This window comes from Seriola lalandi, unplaced genomic scaffold (genome assembly GCF_002814215.2).
Source record: "Seriola lalandi dorsalis isolate HSWRI2012SDOR001 ecotype SW California unplaced genomic scaffold, Sedor1 jcf7180002054695, whole genome shotgun sequence".
NCBI lineage: Eukaryota > Metazoa > Chordata > Actinopteri > Carangiformes > Carangidae > Seriola > Seriola lalandi.
In genome coordinates this window covers 820,626-843,528 of record NW_019525248.1, presented here as the reverse complement: position 1 = coordinate 843,528, position 22,903 = coordinate 820,626, and positions in this window count along the sequence as shown.

Here is a 22,903-nt window from a genome sequence, read left to right as displayed (position 1 = left end):
CATTATTTATTCCCAGTTTTTTGGGAATAACTTTGGGAAAAATTGGAATTTTAACACCAAAAGTCATAGCACCTCTTTCGGGATCAAGACGCACGTTTTGATGTAGATATTACCGGGGATTTCTCAAAGATGCGGGACGAGTTACGCGCCGAAATTTGGCGGAAGAATGATAAACCCGAAAGAGAATATTAATAGATGCCTCGGAGCTGAGCACCCGTGGCACTAATTATCAAAATAAGACAGGGGTAAGTGAGTAGTTCAAAGTAGTTTGAAACTTTGTCCAAAAAAGACCACAGATGTTGGATTATTCATGAACAAAATAAAAACTGCATTAAAAAAAATCTGGCCTATTTAAGATTCTTTTGAGATGAGCTAAATTACTATTGCTAAATTGCTGCGTGGTAATGCTGGTGATGCTTATCCTCTTGTATGTATCTCATAGTATTGCAATTGTAGCCAACCATGCGTAGAAATAAATTGGCTCTCTCTATCCGTGTTGGGAGAGACTGCCATGAATTGATTTACTGGTTTTGTCATATCCATGATGCATAACATACAGGGTCCTTTTCAGAGCATCGATGAAATCTGAGGAAATGTGTATTTAATTTATGACTCAATACCCCGGGACCTCTATTCATATTGGCTCCTTTGATTTATAGCTTGCAGATGATTGGATTGGCTACAATGGGAGTATACCGAGCAAAATAAAGCATGAATACATGCTGTCATGATGACAAAAAGTGTAACGCCAGTAACAAGACTGTTTTCTTTTGTTTGTTTTTTCTTTCCTTTAGTGAGAACAGTTAGACCAAAGTTAGATTGGCAATTGATAAATAAGTTGATTTGTTCCAGGCTGCCAAAGAAACTACTACTATACCCCTTTGTTATAATATATATATATATATATGTGCACAGAAAATAAAGTCTGCCTGTAGAGACATCAGAGATGCATGATGAGGACAGTCATGGAAAAATTAGAAAAACGCAAACAATGGATTTGGAGAAGAAAAGCATGTTTCAGCAGAAATTGGGGCGCTACATTTAAAGAATAAGGAAGCACAAGAAAGGGATAGGAGAGTGTAGCAATGAACTGGCAGGGTATCTCACTCTCCAGCTGCATGCTCAGGAAACTCTTTGGAACTCAAATGTAGGAATGTAGGAAGTGCCTGAGGAAGTGTTACACCCAAATGCATCCCAGTTGCCATATGAATTATTCCAGCCCCACTGTTTACACAGGCTTTGGAAAACAACAACACAACTTTAAAGCAGGTTTGAAAGATGAGTGGATGAGTGCTTGGATAAAAGGTGTATGGAAAATGAAATACAAAGAAAATCCAGTGGGTTGCAAACACAAATATAGCCCTCAGTCCCCAGAATGAAGGGCAAAGGAGAAAAAGAGACCTGCTGTCCCAATGTCCAACGTAATTTCTTTTTTCATTGGCCTGTGACTGATGCAATGCAGAGAGTGAAGAAAATGGCCAAGCATGTGCAGGTTGGGTAAAGGGACTGCACAATTGTCACAATGGAGACACAAATTCCAAGGAACAGCATCCATACACTACAGTCTACACACACACTAAACTATTACATACAGGCTTTGGGTCATAAACCCTCTGCAGGCAAACAGAAGGTGATAGCACTCAAATGAATATAGTTATTTCAGTAATTAGCCCTAATGCAAAACATCTGTGTATCCCAGACACAGGACCTACTCCGTTGGGTATTGTAGTTGCCAAGGTATATAATGCATGACACAAAGTACCAGGAAACACATTTTAATGTAGAAATTCTATATTTATTTTAAGTATAAATATAATAATATTTAATGTAATAATATAATAAATGATGCAATTAAAAGCAAAGCATGATATTGGTCTGCATCAATTATCTTCCATGCTGTAGTCCATATGTCTTATAAGAATACATTGCTCATTTTGTCTGTGACATGTGTCTGAGGTACGCAGGTGTTTTGCATTGGGACTAATCACCCAAACGTCCATATATGCTCCTAAGTGCGCTCCCATTCTGTTTGCCTGAAGAAGGGCTGCATGTATGTGGGGAACTAAAGTGCGCACATACAAGTGTGTTTATGCTATCCTTTTTATTCTAATGTGATTGTTCATTCCATACCAAGCAAAGCTTTTCAGCCAGATGGACACATTTTAGTTAAGTGGAAGAAAAAAAAATTATGATAAAAAATTTCATGAAATGGAAAGTGACAATGATTATTCAAAATGTAGAGGGCTGCAGGTTATTAGTAATGTTGTGTGAATTTGTGAATTAAATACCAAAGAGGTTAAAAAAAAAAGAAAAAAAAAAGTTAACTTAAGTATCAGCACTTGTGGGGACACAAATGCATAACTGTGAAACATTTCGCAACACCTTTACTGATGTACTGTCAAAACACTTTTAATTTGTTTATTAGGTCTACTCAAATTTCTCTCCACAGATAAATCTATATCATCAGTGTTGTTTCTTGTCACCAAATCTCTCTGTGTTTGCAGCAAATTCAACCCAAAAACAACAACAGATGGAGGTTATTGCTTCAGATATGTATGCATTGTGAGCAGAACACCTAAAATTGCAGCGCTACTTCTTCAGGGCAGACTGGACGCTTCACTGACTCAGTATCAGAAAATGATGAGATGGACCAACTGGGCTGGGGCTAGCTGGTTAGCATGCTAACTTAAACACAAGAAAAGAAGTGATGGAAATAGAAGCAAAACAAGAGGGTTGCTTTCCACTGCTGGAGACAGCTCTTAAAGGAATGAAGTTTGATGTTGAACTTGCAACATTTCCTCTAGACTGGTAAGTGAACAGCTGTTAATGCTAATGTTGACTATGTAGCAATAGCAAAACTTACAAACATCTCCCCTTAAAAGAAACAAATATTCGATCGGGTAAAAAAGACACCGGACTACAATCCAATTTGTGATAGTATGAGCCTGTAATGAGTTGTTGTTTATTCATCCTAGGATAATGGCAGGGCTGTGCTTTGTTGAAGAGCAATTCTATCTAAAAGCAATCTGATACAACTTCATCTGAGTCTGACAAAGTACTAAATCAGAGAATTTCACTCAATTACTATGAGCGATATTAACAGCAGACACACATGTCCATCAGAAAGAGCTCCAACCTCTAATGAACAATCATTTGTGCTTGTATGTGTGTGCCTAATTGCACTTTAATTTACTCGATCAGCAGGCTCAGAGATAAATGCATTTATAATTGTAATGTTCCCAGTCAAATTATCCTTTTTCTACAATCTTTTGTTGTTTTGTAAATGTATTTATTTTTTTGTCATAACCCTGGAGATGCCTCTTTAAAACTCATCTAATAAAAATGGCAGTACTTTTGTTAGTGAAATCCCAGGGAGGCTCTTATTCAACACCATTAAAAGCATTTTTTTTCTTCCAGCAAGCTATTTACACAAAAGACTAAAGCTACAATCTCTTAAACCTGTCAGCTCAGAGAGTTTATTAGTTTTCCTCAGAGACATCTTAGTTCAACATTTCTCTGTATCAAGAGATCAAACATCTCTTACCTGCATTTTGGTTGAAAAGATGTTACACTGATCAAAAAGCCTGTGACTCCAACTTTCTTTCCAGTGAGCTTATCAGCCAAACATTAAAACCATCTTGCAGATAAATCACAGAAAGTAGAAAACAGGAGAAATATGTGATCCTGGAAGCGATCTATGCGGGAAGCCCTTTAATTTAGTGTCTGTTCAAACGAACGTTCTTTGTCTCCAGGAGTCAGAAGACATGATGACATTTCCGTCTTCTTGTAAGCCTGAGAATCAATTAGACAACTTTAATTTCACTGTGAGCCAGAGAACCATCTGACTGCAAATTTACCACCAGTGTTTTTTTCCACATACAGTGCACCAAGCAAAATCACTGTCACAAGTCTCGGTCAAAAAAAATCCCTCCTCAACCTCAACATCCTTGCAAATATGTGGGTCTGTGTATTTTGTCAGCTTCCCTTGTTATGTCTTCTCAGGCAGAGTTTACACTTCCTAACAACGCCCCTAACAACCTCCACCAAACAATCACACTCTTTCTTTACATGGCAATGTGCTTCTGCAGCAGAACACTTGCTGCATCCTCAGAGAATAAAACCCAAGATCTCAAGTTGAAGAACAAGTCTTCCGATGTATGTTTTGCTGCCCTGAAAGAGCTTCAAGTGCTTGACCCAAGGTTAGCAAGCAGCGTATAGAGAGGACTGTCCTGAACTGAGAACAATAAAGTATGAGAGAAAAGGACTGCATTACAAAGGAGGCTTAGGCTAAGTAGTAGAAATCCATTGTAAAGGCTGACAAAGCTTTGGACTGCATAGCGTGACAAAAGATACAAGGCTTAAATGAGAAGGCATGTTAGGGGTAGGCCGTGTCAATTTAAGTAATATGATAAATGATAGCCTATTAAGGCACAGCAGTGCTAATGTCAGCATGCTAATATGCTCACTATGCTAGTGCTAACATGCTGATATTTAACAGGTATAATGTTTACCATGTTCACTGTCTTGGTTGAGCACGTTAGCATGCTAACACTTGCTAATCAGCAGTAAACACGAAAACACAACATACTGCTGAGGTGGGTGGGAATGTCATTAGGTTTGCAGGATTTGGTAACAAACTGAGATTGTGGCCTGATGATGGCAGTAGATTAAAATTCATCATCAAAGTGAATAGAATTTATCCTGAAGTGGGCATGAATGTTTTCTACCGAATTTCAGAGACATTGCACTCAAAACCACAAATGTCAACCTTATGGTGGTGCTAGAGGAAAAGTTGTGAATCACCAAAATGAATAAGACTCATCCTCTGGGGATCATGATTGTCTTCTCTAGGTTTTATGGTAATCCATCCAATAGTTGTTGAGATATTTTAGTTTTTAGTGGTGAACCAACCAACTGACTGTCCCGAGAGCTGGAGCTTTTTGACTCTGATATAACCAGCTCTAGGCAACCAGTGGAAAAATGTGAGAGTGGAAGACTTGGGATAATTTGTTTAAGTTCAATGAATTTTGAGAGGCTTAAGAGTGTTTTGGGAGCCCAGCTAAGCAGAAGGAAGTGCAGATGGGATATGACAAGTAGCTGGACAGAGTGCTGCAGGGGTCCCTGATCCCCCAGGGGAGGTCCTGCAATACAGGCCATGTACCAAAATTTGGTTGTTCGGGATTAAACAGTCTTGGGTGTCTGGCGATGAGTCACTGAGAATACGCTGCCACCTGCCACACTACCCAGCTTTAAAAAAACTTTTTTAAAGTTGCTTTTAACTAAGGCTCAGCTGTCACCAAGGCTTTTATATGAGAGTGTGTCTTTTATCTTTTTCTCTTGTGCTTAATTTGTTCCCTTTAACCCACCTTGTTTTAACTGTCTTTTTCCCGCTGTTCTTTTGGTGCGTATCTTCTTGCAAATAGTTTATCAATGTAAAATACCTTTGAGCACCTTTTAAAAGCACTGTATAACTTAAAAATCATTATTATTACAATCATTATTATTATCTTGTGAAACAAATATTGTTTTTCATAGATAGATAGATAGATAGATAGATAGATAGATAAATAGATAGATAAATAGATATTTTATTTATCCCCTAGGGGAAATTCATAAGTCCATTAGCTCATTGTTGATAATAATAATAATAATTATTATAATAACAGTTATATGATAAATAAACAATAATAATTAGAATAGTCCACTTCCTTTGGCTGAGGTGTTGTATAGCAGTGAGATGAGATTTTGCTGCACCTGATGAAGAAACTTCTAGAAGCAGGGCTGAGGAAAACGAGGCAGGTCTAATTATAAAACTGTATAATGGGTATCCTAAAAGAATCACACTGGTGATGATTTCACTGAATGGGAATTAGTTGTGAAGAGAAGTTAAGGAGAAAGCTGCAGTAGCTGCAATGTCATGGTACTGTGCAGTGGTCTGAGGAAATATTCAAGTTTCAGCTTTTTGAATTTGAGGAGAATCAGCGACATCAAAGACTTGAAAGCAGTAAAGCAATTAAGTTCTCACATTGTTGCGTGTCTGCAGTCCATTATTCTATTCAAGATCATGAACCTGTCATTTTTTATTCCCCACTGCACAGATGCAGACACACAGTACAGTTTTTCAGGGGTGAAAAAAGGGAAGCAACCACACTACATGACAGACTGCAACATGTTATTCTTTCCTCTTAGTCATGTACAGCGTAAATTGTTATTTGGCTCTTTAGAAAATCAATAAGAAATAATTGCATGACTACAATGATGTTTTGTCATTTGTCCTTGAGGCTGTTAACTGGTTATAATCTTGGTGATAAGGCTTGTTGGCACACGTCATTAGACTTGCAATGGTTCTGATCCGACATTGTCACTGATGCCGCTTACTCCACTACTACCACTATGAACAAACACCAGTTGTCACAAGACTGTCTCATCATGCAAAGTCGTCTTTGCAATGCTCTCTCTGTTTGTGAAGTTAACATTGTGTTTAATCCCCTGGTTCCCTGAATGTCGTGCCAGAGCAGGATAAGATGACATGGCTGTCTGGCTGGAAGACAGCTTCCAGACACCTCTCATGTCAGTCTGTCACAGCAGGTTTGATGGCGCTTCAGGTGACAGGTAGGCAGTCTGGGAGGAGTGAGCGCTGCCTCTTTTTAAAGTGGTTTTGCAGCGATGGTGACACTCTGAGGTGATCTTACTATAGCTTCAAATCTGTACACTTCTTTATCTTCTAACCCCACGGATCAAACTGAGAATCCAGGATTTCATGGAACGACCTATACTAAACTGTTATCTATCTATTTGGAATTACTGAGTTGGTTCTAACAACTTTAATCAATTTTTTCAATTTTGCTTATCTCTAGTTTAGATGATAAAATTTGTGTATAATTTTATTTCTTGCTATTTTTAATTTTTTATCTCAAGTCATCTATTTGCTCAGAGCAAATCTCTCTTTTCCAGGAACACTCGCTGTGCACATTTGCACAGTTGCACACAGTTACACACATTTACACATGGAAGTTGTCCAACACAGCCACAGCCTGATCTGATGCCCACTGAGCGGCTCAGATGGAGTAGATGTGTGTTCATGGCCTTGCTCACGGGCACCTTAGTGATGGCAAGCACTGTTTTTTTTGTTTTTTTTTCTTTCCCTGCCCAAATTATTCCTCCAGTGCAGCTGCTTGAACCAGCAACACTCCGGTAACAAGTCTTCTTCTCTAACTTCCAGACCACACTGTATATGAGAGCACACGTATTCCTACAATTATGAAAATTTGTTATTTTTCATCACAGATTGGTAACAGCAAGAAAGTGAAAAATTGTTTATAGAGACCCCCAAGTTAGATAACACTTGTGATGGTTGTTGTTTTTATAATCTCTCTTGTCATGGCAAAAATCTAATATGATTCAGAAATTCTACACGCGGCCTGACTCATGAATTTTGTATGATGCGATTCCCACACACACTGATGTACAGTGGCACACATGAAATGAATCTGCGGCATGTATGGGTCATGCTGCGGCAGCTCATGCTACTGAGGCTGGATGTACTGTAAGGGTCTAAAGTATTTTCAAGGATAATTGAGTTGGGAAATGGCTGCACACACACAGGGTTTTTTCTCCAGTCATTCTCCAAAACATGTTATCACACACTCTTTGTAGTGGGATTAAGATTTCACTTGGTACCTTGCAGATTTTATTTTGCCCAAGAAAAGCCTCAGGTGGACAGAATAACCTTGACATCACTGCTTTAGCCAACAGAGCCCAATAATGTTTCAGTGACTTTTTTTATTGCTTCCCCCATTGGGAACATTTTATGATCTGAAATGATTACATGTACACTATACCATACGTGGCAGACAGGTCCCTTTTGTAAGGCTTTTGTGAGATTATTAGATGAAAAACAAGCAGATTCAAAAAGTGATCGCTGACTGACAAGGTAATGATTCTCAGAAGTGAAAAATCATTAAAGTTGACTCCAGAAACCGAAGACGTGTTTGCCCAAGCTGATTATTCTTTGTCTAGAAGTGGTTGATATCAACAGTCCAAGAGACAGTTCTGTTTGCTCACTACAGCTGGGTCACTTGCTCAGTCACAACATGCGCATCAGGTTATTAACCATTTGGGTGCCAATTTGCACCTTAACAGCTGTAGAAACTGAAAATCTAATTATCCATGGACTGGATGATTCATTGCATAAAATCAAACAAATTAACTGAGTAAAGTTCAAAGTAATTGATTTTTTTGTCAGTGAAAGACAGTATGATACATGACTATTTAGTCAACAGCTAGATAAATAAAGTTGGATCAAATAAATAAACATTCTGATCCCACATTAATGAAATCGTAAATGCTAATACAGTAGGAGGCTGGGAGCATTCACAGCGTTAAGTTTCTGACTTATTTGTGCTGTTGACATTGGTGGGGGTGTAAAAGTAATGAATGCTTACAGGGTGAGCACCACATCAGTTTATGTGGACCATTTGTTTGACTTTGGCTGCAGTCTATGTGATTGGAGGGTATACTGTAAGAAATACGGGACTTAAAACTGTTGTTCTTAAAGTTCAGCAAATGTGGATGTCCCAGTGGTGCATGGATGTACAAAGCATTTGATTTTTGTCACCAAACACCAGCCTCTAACATCTCCTGCCAGTCCAACATTTAGAAAATGGGGTCAGGTATTTGATTCTCCAATCAAACCTCTATAACTCAGGTAAGGTAGGTCAGGCTTATTGTTTTTGTTGTTATAGATTTTAACAGAAACATAATCACATTTGCTGAAAAAGTATAAGAGAATAGAATTTCTTTTTTAAATCCAGTTTCTGTATCCCTACTCTTTCAAAAGTTTTTTTTTTTTTTTTCTATCTGCAAAATTGTTCACTCCAGGAAGCAGTTAAAGGGGCTATTTGTAAGTTTTCTCTGCTGCCGAACGTGGTTTCTTGATGTGAGCAGGTCCAGGTGATTGTGGCTTGACAAGGTTTCAGGGCAGATTAGAGGCTACAGTGAGTCACTAGTCACAAAGGCTGTGGCTAGCTGATTAGCGTGCTAACTTCAGTAGAGAATAAGACATGATAGAGTCAAGAGTTAATATTGGTTTTGCTTTCCACCATACTTTTGGTGAGTAAAGGAATAGCTTTTGATGCTGAACTCGCAACATTTCTTCTAGACTGGTAAGTACACAGCTGTTAATGCTAAACTTAGCTATGTAGCAATAGCATAACTAACAAATATCTCCTTGAATTCGGTCGTCTTTATGACAGAACCCAGACATTTTCTATTTTCCTTATTATTTTAGAAACAGTTCTGTAACAATGTCACACTTTTCCAGCTTTGTATTCATATGACTCCAAGAGGTGTCTTGACAGGAACATGTTAACAAATGATAGGTGCCATATGAAACATCATCAGAGGTTAGTATGGTTTTAAACATCAATCTGCAATCATTTTGAGTTTGAAGCATATCGCATATTATTGCATGTATTAATTGAAAAATCTAATTCTTTCAGTTTGACAAACTGTGAATTTGATGTAACACCATGGATGCACTGCCATTTGTTTGTGTCCATTCTGTGTGGCACTAATATATTTTATTAATGTTTGTGTATAGTCATGTCTAGGTGCCAGCTTCAGTGTTTTCTGCACCTCTGTGAGATTACTCTCATTAAAGACAAAATGCTGACCTTGGTAAGACACAAATGGATCTTTAAAAGACAGGCTCTTCCATCACAGTGAAATGGAGCGCTTCCCATCTCACAATACTGCTATTAAGTTTCATCAAGGCTCATTACATGCTGACTCTATGTCATCTCCTGTGCACTATGAAATCCCTCCCTGCAAACACACAATACCACAATAGGTATATAATCACACATACTTGCCATTGTTGTCAGTAAGTGCCTCTCACAATACAAATTAATTCCTTTGATGTTTCCAATATATAAATGTAGAAGGAAATAGCCTCTGTCAGGGTGCATGAGCCTCTCAATGAGAAAGCATATGAATGCTATTCTAGGTGTCATCAGGATTGCATTTGTGACAAACACAACATAATGGCTTAGAAACTACAGTACAGTGTTCATAACACAATGAAATAATCAAAAAACCAATCAGAGCTTTAATCTCTCATTGTTCATAATACATCAAATTGTATTCCTTTCAACCTCTGATTGATGTTAAACCTGAATTAAATTCACCGGTACATTCAAGGCAAAATAGCAGACCAACACACCAGAGAGAGAGAGAGAGAAACTGAAATTGAGAGACAGGGCAAGCGAGAGAGACGGGCAGGATGGTGGGCAGACATAGCAGCATGCTTATATGATCTTGACCCAGCAGTCGATAGGGAAAAGGCGGTGAAACCTGATTACAGACAGCCCCCATCCCAGCCTACTGATTTCATTTCCCTCACTCTGCTCAGTCGGGTAAAAGACAGAGGTGTGATGTTCTGCACCAATACACGGCATTGGTTTGATTACACTTAAGTTCTTTTTTCCTCAAGTGTGATGTTACCTGTGCACACATCCGTTTTACTGGCAGTATCTGGATTATTTTCATTTCACATTAATTAAACAAAAGTGCGCTTTTTTTGTTCATTTTATTTCACTTATTGCTTTCTTGATAATTTGAGAGTAGCCTGCACCTTCAGTGGCTTAGTAGAAATACTTAGGGATTGTTCCTTAATACAGGCTGTCAGAGCACTTTGGTCCACTCACTTGAATAGAGCCGAACAAGGTGATTAAACAAGTGGAAGTCAGACACAGAGTGAAGGCGGCTGTCCATCCAGCTGCCTGATGAGGTTTGAATTAAGGCCCATCACACCTCATCAAGTGCACTCTCCATACCTGAACTACCTGTAGTGTCACACAATTGCTTTACCTTCGACTCTTTTTTCCCTCCACCGCACACACAAGTCACATTTGTCTAATCGGCCTGTCACCAGTTGGGAGGCTCTGTGCATCTTCTTTGTTTCCATCCCTCATGGCCCCCCTTGCTGCAATGGAGAATGTGATGAAACATTAATCTTAACTTTCTTCCAAGCACTCCATATGTTTTGAGGGTTATTTATACTTCTCGCTGCAGAAAAGCACACCACAGTCAGTGGTGGCTAATGAGCTCTGATGCAGTCAAATGGAAATCAAATGTCCCTTTTTTCCCCCCTACATAGAGCTTTTTTATTGAAACTCTGTTTTGATAATTCTTGTACTGATCAACAGGACATCATTGAAATGTGCTTATGCATGAGCCTCTACTTTCTGTAGAAAAAACTCATTGTAACTCACCCAAACAGAAACCATAAAAACACCATTAAGAAGTATTTCAGCGCAATAGAGAGCAAACCATTAGTGCAATACACATTCAGTAAGAGTCTGACCCACTGATACATGTTAATGTTATGGACAGTAACAAAAGTGCCCACTTGTTATGGGCCATAAAATGAGTGAGTGAATAAAATTAATTTGAGACCATCTAACTTTATATGCATGGCCAAAATCCCTTTCTCATATATTTTCTCTCACAGACAAAACCTATTTTAATACCCCTCCTTCCCTCCTATTAGCAGACAAAATGCCTTCACATATGGCAGCACATACTTAAAGTATGAATCTAACAGTGTGTCCCTCCACAATGAACACTTTTCCCTGGAATTGGCTTTTTTCTCAGGTGGCTCCTTGTGGTTCCTTGGATGAGATTTGTTCATTCTTTTACTAAAACCTCCAAGGCTTTATGGTTTTTTAAGGCCCCAATGTCAGTATCCGTCTCCAGTCTAATGTGTCAGTTTTGTTCTTGAATATTTTTGAAAATTTAATTGGGTTTGTGCTAATGTGCATGTACACCAGAGGCCATGTGGTTGACAGCCCAAAAAGTCTGCAACTGACCTCTGTTTAATTATTCACTGGGAATGGATAATTTGAAGCCAATCTGCGAAGTAGCCAAACAACCAGCTAGCTGATCTTTTTGATGTTGCAACATAGCAAATATCAATCCACTACAGTTTGGTATTTACAAATACCAACATCTCCCATGTGATGGATCAATCAAGTGAAATTTAACTGTGATAGAATATTTGACTATTTTAAAGCAAGATCATAACACAGCCTTCCTCTTACAAATGAAACGTTGAATTCATAAGTAATAAAACGTGCCCTTGCTTAACTCAGTACTTGGGATTTTTGCCGATATAGCCTTTCTTGGTCTGGTCTGACCAGTAGCTTATGGTGGCTAATGTCAGCAAACTTTTAATTAATGCCTGCTAACTAACTTTAATGAGTATGTCCGTTTACTTTATGAGTCTTTGTCTTCTTGTGCTCCAGTTACACTACAGTTTAGCATGTCACAGATGAACATGATGAGTCTGACAACTGACCTTATTCTTCTGAGTTTGCAGCCTGTTTAGGATGCATGGTGAAGCCAGTTAATTGCAATAATCAGCTTTACTACAATTAACTGGCAACTGCTACAGTGACTACTGCTTAAACGTTTGACTTTTAGCTTGTTAAGTTAGCTAGCAGTACGGCTGAAATATTTGAACAACTAATGCATGGGTTACTTTGAAATTTCGCACAGACAGACAGTAATTGGTCCCCAGAGGATGAGTCTAACAGACTTTTGTCTAGCACCACCATGAGCTTGACTTTCATGGTTTTGAGTGAGATGTCTTGACAGCTATTGAATGACAGTTTTTATTTAGCTAAAAGCACCACTGCTCTTAAGTACAGCTTCTCAGAGCTGCAAGCGTGGTTGTCAACTCTTAGGTCTTTACAATATGATTGAGGAAGTTTAATAAGTTCTGTGTAGCATAGCATAGCACAACATAACATAACACAAGACTGAAATTTCTGTGCTATTTTCTGATCTTCCTGATTAACAGCATTGGAATTATACCTTGTGAAGATATATGCTTCCTGAAGCTGTATAAAAGGCCATTTGTCAGACAAATCATTCACAGGAAATGGTCTACTTTATGTTAGTGTTATTTTCTCAGGGAGTCTGGTTCTGGAGAAAATGGGTTTTTTCAGTGCACACTTTGGATAATTAGCCGGGGTGAATGGCAGCCACCCCAACACCTCTGTCAAACTAAGAGGCCACTAATGAGGAGAGCACCACACTTTCACCCAGAATATATTAGCATCCCATATGAGGACATTGTCAGCTTTTGTTCCCAACCATTCACTACGTCTGTCCTTAGAAAAATACTTTTTCCCTCATATCTCTCTTCATCCATTTCTTTTTCTGTTTCAGGTTTCCAGTCATGCCCTTCACAGATGACTGTGGTGGAAATGCAACATGTTTGCCATAGACATATGTAACCCTGTGGTTACAATTAGGAGGAAATTATTGCATAGCAAGAAATATAATGTTGTTGTAGCTGCTGAGAGTTTTTTCAGTCTCAAATCAGCATGCTGCCAAGACAAACCTAAAGCCTGATGATGAGTCCGGTTATATGCGATAATCATCTTCACACGTTCTCGATTTTCAGCTTTACATCAACACATGGTGCCACTGTGATCCACGTTAACAAGTGCAAACTCCAGTGATGATCTGCATCAACGGCAGACACCTCTCCCTAATCCATGAATCAATTAGGTTTAAAAAAAAAAAAAAAAAAAAAAAAAGGCAACACTTAGGCTTCAGTTGCATTGGAGTGATCATATTCAACATTATGAAATAATGAAATGTGAAATGTGTAACCCACAGTAACTCTCAAGATCTGACCACCATGGATGTCTTGGAGATTGGACTATTATTTACCATCTTTCACAATTTAAAGAGTTTAGCCGTTGAGCTACTTTGAGATAATCTCATTACAGGAAATCTTATATCAAACTAAAGACTTTGTCAGAACAATATGTGCAGTATCTAGTTTTAGCTGTATTTTCTCTAAAGAGACACATGAAATAACATGTAATCTCAATCTGCTTCAAATGGCTGGATTTTTGGATTTAATTATGCAGAATGTTTGGTTAGTAATTTTCATGGAGGGAATAACTAAAGAGTAACGGAGGTGTTTTAGGATATGGCTCTGGTTAGACTCAAAAGGTCTGCTTTAGTAGCTGGTTTTAACAAGAAATGATTCAGAACATGGTGCTGCCGCCTTATTGTTCTCCTCACTTCTCTCTTATTTTAATACCTGCTGTATATGTGCTCCATTTTCTGTTTTTTATAGAAAAATGAAAGAGGAAAGTGGAAGAACAGTCCTTTTGCTTCTGTGTGAATTGCAGTTTGTATGCAACAAAAAGTGCTGTGTTAACCCACTATTGTTGCTCGTTGGCCCACTTTGTACCACTTCAAATGATTATAATACATATTGGATTAGGTACAAAAGAGGAGCTTTATTTTTTGTGCTGTTGGCAGGCCTAACTTTAACTCTAATTCTCCAGAAAAGGATTTTTAGTGGTTGTTGGCGGTATTCTAGCAAAATGAGTTGATTGTCAATTTTCTATTCTATTAAAACAAAATCATAATGCTGAGGAGATACTTTCTAAACTATTTGGTGCACTTAGTGTTTCTGTATTTGTAGAAAGTTGATATAATCATATATATAAAGTGCTATCTGAGAGTCTGAAAAAGACAATATATTGAGTGACAATACGAAGAGCTGATGGAGAAATCTGACACGACACGGTGTTTCATGTTCATGTTCTGTAATCACACTTTTTTCTAAAAATTCAATTAAATTGTATGAAAAACATCAAAATGTCATAACATGCTGGAATGTAATTTGCATTCCATCAAACCACTAAACAGAACTTCTCAGCGTGAAAAAAATGTATGCATTTATTTACTGTTTACTTTATTACACATGCCCATTATTGGTCTGGTGTGTTTTCTTTCATGGTCTGTGACGCTTTCTCCTAATAAATTGTTATATTAACACCTTGTTATCATGTGCTTCGCCTTCGTGCATTGTAAATGCAACACAACATCCGCACGATCATTTAATTCAAAATGTGATTTGCTTGGAGATGCTACCAAACAGCCTCAACATACATTATAACGTATGCCACTTATGTCATCTTATATTGATTTGTGTTTTAGTCTGCCTCAAACCATACATTTCCTACCTTATAGATTATGTGTTGATAAACATGAAATTACTTCCTTTAACACTGAGTTATTTCTTTGTTTTTCTGAAATATGAGAGAAAACCAGCAAGACAGCAATTAATATAAATAACCCAGCTTTACTTATTCTGTATGTCTAAATAGCCAGAGTAAAAGATTGTGAATACAATAACTTTAGATTGAGCCCAGTTTACATGAGCTGTTTAACACCAGAGTTTCATCAGTCACAATACTTTTTTCAACCAGTGATGAAAAAGTGATGAGTATGGGTTTCTCCTCTATATCAAAATGCAGCACTAATCCATGTCCATTATTTTAATAAGAAACACCTTCAATCTTCCTATATAGGAACCTTATTAATACAGTATCTACTGCAAGTATTAATAATCAGGTACATAGCCAGACTGTGACTATGTAGTAAACAGACAGAATCTGAATGGAGATCAATCTATTCTACATAACCAAGGACTCAAAGGCCTGTCTGACAAGGACAAACTGCTGCCAGGAAACAAAGTGGATGTGTTTGGCCCATTGAGAGTCTGAACAGTCACCAACAGTTGATGTAGTGACACATTATTATTTTACAAATCCGTGCTGTGTTGGTTCAGACAAAGTCCAGGGTCACTGCTTCCGCTCTTCCTCTCACTTTACACAAAACGGCCGTTTTAACAATTTGACTGAAGAATTAAATTCACTCTAAAATTTATGTGGATTCATTAATACAATTGCGCGTGTGTCTGTGTGTTCATAATAATAATTGTGCTGCTTCTAATTTTCAAATGTTGGAAATTCCTGAGAGGTCATTTCAGATCGAACATTTTTTTTTACAGTTTTTAGAAAAGTTTCATGAATAAGAGCAAAATTAATTTCTGTTTTAGACTCACTGATAATATTATTCTATTCTATTCAATTCAACATTTCCATCTTAAATATCTTTAAGATGTAGCTGCAAGGTTTTTCTGTTATGTAATTTTTATGTAGGAAAAGACAGCCGTTTAGTTTCAGATAGCAGAGTACGCTGGCATTTCTCAAATTAATACAGATCATTTAAAAATGTATTTGTTGACATTTGGAGTGCATGACTAAACAGAAAATAATTGATAAATAAATATCCGTGTTATCTGCTGGATCGGTTTCCCCACATTCAACAACAACAACAGGCTGAAACACAACTTCGTACCGTGGCACAAGTTTTGCATATCTTTGTTACAGTTTGTATGAATTTCATGTTATCTGCCCTGGTGAAATTCAGGTGTAAAAACAACATGGAAAACAAGACAGACTGGGTGGTGATGCAGCATTTAATTTGCTGCATTATCTGCTTCGTTTCCACTCAAGCAGACTTTACCTTTTAATGAATTTTATGTCAACACAACACGAAGGCTTTATTCCCAAAATGAGAAAACTACAAATTGACACGGTGTTTGAATCTCTGATGTTTGCTTCCCAACTCACCAGGGTAGTAGACAGAAATTTGTTTTTCCAAAAGATGATAGAGGAAGTCATCCACAGTTACTGTAGACCAAGGTGACCTCATTTTTCCTCTCTTGTGCTGGAGGAACACCCGCCTAGAAGCAGCATTTCAAAATTATAGACACATTATAGTCCAGCCTCTCTGCAGGCTCAAGCCTCTTTCAAAATCACAAGAAGCGAGTCCGCCAAAAGTAGATGGAGCCATGTGAGCATGACTGATGGGAGCGCCATAAGGGACACACTCTGGCAAAAAACAAATTCCCCTCTCCCAACATCATCTTATAGGGAAAACAATATTGCAGGCAGGAAAATGTTAGTCCTGACACACTCCAGTTGTCCAGTTGGTGAAGGAATGAGTGCAGTTTGTGGTGCTGAACCTCAGAAGAGCCGTCTCTGACCTGGGGCTCCACATTGTGTGTACGCGAGTGTCCAGACTCCAGTATGTGTGTATGCCGTGTGCGGTGGTGAGAACACACCAGGTGACACCAGTGAGGTTTGTGGGAGGACAGAGTAAATGATAAACTGCAAAGAGTGGAACAGTGGGGATAGAAGCAGATCAGAGAAAATGTTCTTTAGCAGCATAGGGCACCTTTTTTATTTACATTTATTTTCAAAGTTCTGACATGCTCCAGCCGCCTTGCTTTTTTTTTTTTTTTTCGAGAGTAACTCTGAGCACCTCAAGAGAAGTTGACAAAAATGTAAAGAAAGACTGAAAACTACAGAACGCAGACAATAAACGGACATTTGTGCTCATTCCCTCCGAATGCAAATATCCAGACTTCCCTCCCTGTGCTGTTGCCGTTAGTGGCAAAGAAAAAACACACGAAAGACAACTATATCCCCCCAAAATATAACTCAAAGATACTATATTAGGACATTAATTGGTTGTAAAAGTACATTTTTGGAAAAATATTTTATTGACAGCTATAATTTTCTTAATTTGTATATCACAATCTGCAGGGTCAGACAGTCAAACGTTGATTTTCTTCCAAGTGGGAAGACAATATGACCACCTTTTTATGGGTGTGAGGCTCCTCCACCGAGGGTTTACTGTCAGTATAACATTAACAGCACCGTCAATTGTTAGCTATTTAAATTTAACAATGTACATCAAACATTATACTGTCACATAAATAAGATAATTGTGGCCAGATGTGTCTAAAGCAGCAGACTCTGCTGCTGTGTATGTTGCATAGTGACACTTGATTATGTGGTTTAGAAAATGCTTTAAAGAAATGAAATAAGGCATGATTGGCATGATTGTGTCAAACACGTCACAGTACATATGACTGAAGTACAAGTACATGGGTCAGCATTAGGATTCAGCACCTGTGCTATTCTTCTAAACCAGCTCTTCCCGACCTGTCCACACGCCTGCCTCCCGAGCTGCTCCTATCACATAATAAGTAGCTGTACTAAGTGTTTCTGCCACTTTATCTGTCTGCCTATGTGATGATTATACCCTGTCTCTGCAGTACAATGGGACCGTGATTGAGTGAGACACAAGGAGTGATGCATACATCCAGGTTTAACGTGCAGATGCTGCATATAGTGTTAGTACAAGCAGCTTCTTCACAGTCTGCCGTTTTAGCAAGTAATTTTGCAGTTAGTGTTAAATACTGCACTGACTGTGTGTTTTATGAGAATCTCCAGACGGGATCTTGCATGGAGGAAAAACATTGTTGTTTAATGACCAGAAGCACAAACATAATCCCGGTTCAGCAGGGCACAATCTGGGATAAAAAATAGGTTACTGGCAACCTTCTGCCTAGAGAAAACTATTACAACAAAAGTTTGAATATGAAGCACTAAAAAATGATCTCATGAACATTAGACTTGTGGTACATTGTATGTTAATTTTGAAGAAAGTGATCTGTGAAGTCAAGCTATCACAACACATTTTACAGAGCATGCTTCAGTATGTGTGCATTCTATCAAATACAAATAAACAGGTTTGCAATTTTGATCCCCTGATACTGTAGTTTGACCTTTCTCCATAAAGAGGTGAAAGGGGAAAACCACTGTGGAAGGAAAGTAGTCATTACTACGAAGCAAAGGTTTAAATGTATAGGTATAGGTCAAGGTTAATCATACTTGTTATCATGTGCGTCTTCTGGGATCAGCAGCTCAAGGCTGGAGGAAAAACACAACCTGCTGCCTTGGGCTTAGTTTTGTATGCTCCTGAGCCAGGGGGGGAAAGATGGATCAACGGGGAGGGAGGGTAAGGGGCAAGGACAAAGCTGTTAAATGTTGATTCTTCTCCCTGCGTTTGTTCATAGTTGTGTTTTTAAAGTACATCAGGTTGTTATTGAGTTGTTCCAAATTGACTTGGTAATTTTCTGAGAACCACCAAATGCCAGCAAAGAATAATAATGAAGGAAAGATAGAAGCTTAGAACAGAAAAAGGAAAGGAAGGACAAAACCTATCAATAAGCAATTTATTCTAAGAGTTTGAAGTTGGGTGTGTGCAAAATTAATCTGTAATGGAGTATCTGCAATAATCTCCTTTTTAATGTGTTTGAAGTTCCATTCTTTTCAGTCAAAATACTGTAAAACTATGACAAACGATTATATACAGAACCTATCTAAATGTTATTAAAGCTGCGATAGGCAGAAGTCTAGAAAGGCAAAAAAAAAAAAAAAAAAAAAAAACTAGAACTACAGCCTGGTGGTTGCATGCCTCCGCCTCTCCGACTAGTTTTAGGTTACACCCCTGTTTATCCAGAATCATATAAAATATTGAACCGTTTGTGTGAAATTTTGTCATAATTGCTGTGTGAAGTCTTGAGTTATGGCTAAAAAGTGTTTTGTGCGGTCACAATGACCTTTGACCTTTGACCACCAAAATCTAATCAGTTCATACTTGAGTCCCAGTGGACATTTGCGTCAAATTTGAAGAGATTCCCTAATCCCAACCCAAATTCCTGAGATATTGTGTTCACAAGGCCAAAATTGTGTTTTGTGAGGTGACTGTGACCTTGACCTTTGACCTTTGAGCACCAAAATCTAATCAGTTCATCCTTGATTCCATGTGAATGTTTGTACCAAATTTGAAGAAATTCTCTTAAGACATAATGGAGATATGTTCAAAAGAATGAGACAGACGGATGCATGGACAACCTGAAAACACAGTGCCTCCGCCCTGGCTGTGGCCAGGGCGGAGGCATAAAAAAGAAAAGAAGAAGAGAATTAAAGGAAGAGAAGAAAAGAATAAGAAAAAACAGTAGCCCCCCTTCAGCTCTCACTTTGCACACTCACGCAACACACCTGCAGCGATGAGCCTTTGGCTAAAGGACTGAAGGCTAAACTATTAGCAACATTCAACATAGAAATGATGACCTGCTTTCATAGTGAATGTAGCTACACCAGCCACTTCAACACATTCAGATATTACATGAAAATGAAGTTAGCAGCCTGCTACAGGTCCAGGAGAATTACAACTAGTTCTCTGCATCTGTGAAATGCTTCACTGATATTGACACATCCATCTGAAGGGACGTGCCCATGCATCTGCATTTGGAGAACATCCAATAGAAACTCTTTCTCTCTCTCTGAAAAGACCTGTGATTGGCCAAAGTCCCGTCATGGGCTACATTTTCTAAAGCCTGAAAACAGAGCCAAGAGGAGGTGCAGACGTCCAGTTTACCCCTCAGACTGCTTGAATTACATTATGCCAAAAGGTGATTATGGATTTTTTGCCCATTCAAGCCAAAACAATACCCCGACTTAAAACCAACAGATTTAAGCAGGGGTGAGTTACTTAAATTTTGGGGTTTATTCATAACCTATAAAAGATGCTTTAAACGGTTTCCAGTTTACACACCTGTAGAACATCAGTTATTCCCTGTGTTTGGCAGAGACAGAGCGCAGCGCCCTGCTATAGTCACAACATGGGGAATATTTTCTATTTATCCAGCAGCCATGGAGAATATTCAAGTCTAATTGGCCAGAGGGTGTATATCCTATTCTGATAACCACAGGGCTCTGTCACATAGGCCTCATCACCATTCTATTAATATTTCATATTTCTTTCATTTTCTTGACTATTTATGGATAAATTGTCTATTGTGAGACCTCCAACTGATCCTTAGGGATATTTTCGTCAGCCACTAAAAATTTTACTTCATCACAGTCATGGAATGAAATGTGCCTTTGACAAAACATTAGGATGAGTACAGAAATTAGACTGTACCCCTCCCAAAAAATATCAGCACAGGTCACATTTCAGTCCATCTGCTCTACAACACTAAACCGGAGAAATTTATCTGACAAGGTCTCTTTGAAATGTTAATGTAAAATGAGGGAAGTACAGAATTTTAATTAGATTGTCTTCGCATTGTAATAGTTGCTCTTTTGTTGCTGCTATCAAGCACTGATAATTCATTAATTGCCCTTTTGGCTATAGCTGTGGCATTTAATTAGAAGTTATGTGGGAACGAAAAGACTTTATCAATTTCTCAGTTTGTAAAGTGGATACAAACATTAGCAGATGCTGATGAGGCCAACTCATCATTCAGAGTGTAAGAGGAAGTGCAATGAGTAAATGTTTGTCGCATATATGCACTTTTAAATGTTTGTCCAGTTACTTTCTCTACATTTTGCAGCAGAGAAGAGCATTACCCAAATCACAAACACACACACACACACACACACACACACACACACACACACACACACGCAAAAAAACCCCTATTGGTATGCTGCAATACAGACAGTCTCAGTTTTTCTCGCTAAGATTTTGAGATATCAGCTTCTGAGTCTTCTTCTGTTAATGGAGCAGTTTTATTTTTTGTTGCTCAAAACATTGCACAATCACATCTGAAAAGCTCAAAAGCCGCACGCCTTTCGAAAAACAAATGTGGCTATTTCACAGGCCTCAGTGTCAACACTCTCCTTCGCTGAATATAAAAACTGTGAGTTCTGTGGACAAAGAGAAAATGGACTGTGTGTTTATTATTTGCATTTTCTACCTTCTAACTTACATGCCGACCCAGGCAAAGATAGATTATTTACGTCTCAAGTGCTGCAATGTTGCATTTCTCTTAATGATGCATAAATTAACACTCTTTGTGTGCATTTTTAGATTTAACAGAGATTCAACCTTTATCCACTGGCCTGGTAATTTGCTAGACACCTAAGTATCCCCTACTGTTCTACATGCTTGTGTGTGTGTGTGTGTGTGTGTGTGTGTGTGTGTGTGTGTGTGTGTGCGTGCGCGTGCATGCGAGTGTGTGGCCCTACCTATTGTAGCTGTCTGCACCAAGGAACTAGCTGTCACATCTGATCAGGAAGCATATCACTCATGTTTCCCAGATTTAATTAGCAGAGCCTGGGCAAAGCTGCCCTTGGGAAGCTAGTTTTCCTTTTTCTTAATTGGTGCATTAATTAGATCAGAAAAGCACATTGTGTTTGCCCACTTGAAACTTGACACTGTTGAAGCATCTTATGAATGTAGGTGTGTGTCTGCATGTAATATGCAGGATAAGGGGAAAATAATTATAGCTTCAAGAAGGAGGGGGAGATGGGTTAGAGGGTGAAACCAAGGTCTAATCTGCAGGTTCCAGACAAGTTACAGGTGACAGGCTCAAATTATTGTACATGTCCCACTCTGACTCAGTGTCCCTATATCTACTGCACTTTACCAAGCTATTGCAAAGGCAAACCTACCGTACGTTATGGTTCTATTGCCATTCAGTTGTTCAGCATTCACAGATCTACGCGTTTGCCATATCTAATCATGCTCCAGAACCCAAACAGAATATTGAAAAGGGGATTACACTGTGAACCCACAGAGATAACAGCTCATACATTGCAGGGGCCCATTACATCCAGATGATAAAAGCCCACAAAAGTGCTGGGTGAAGCCCAGCTGGCTAGACACACACTCATCTTGCTCACAAATGTCTGTTTACCTTTTCACAAGTAAGTTAAATGTACCATATAATATCTCCTGCACAGGTACCATAAATTTTGTTTCGTCAAAACAAAGACCTACAAATCTACTATCACCTTATGACTGTCACTCAGGATTAGGATTTTGCACTTCACTATAAAACAGTTATGACCCCAAGGAAGAATTAATGGTGTTCTAACATCATTCATTCTACCACTGTTCAGTGCTGCATTTTTCCATGTAATAGTTGTGCTTAATATTTGATTTTTTTTTTTTGTTTGTTTCTTTAGTCTGACTCGCTTTCTTTTAATTCTGCAGCAGATTGGTATTCCTGAGGATGCCCGTGTCCAGAAGAGTAGATGCTGCATCCTTCAAGTGTTTGAAGAACTCTGCTTCAAGGTAACAAGAGCTAATGTGCTTGCACCCAGAGACATGACTCCCCCTGTTGTTGATCCTATATATATATATATATATATATATA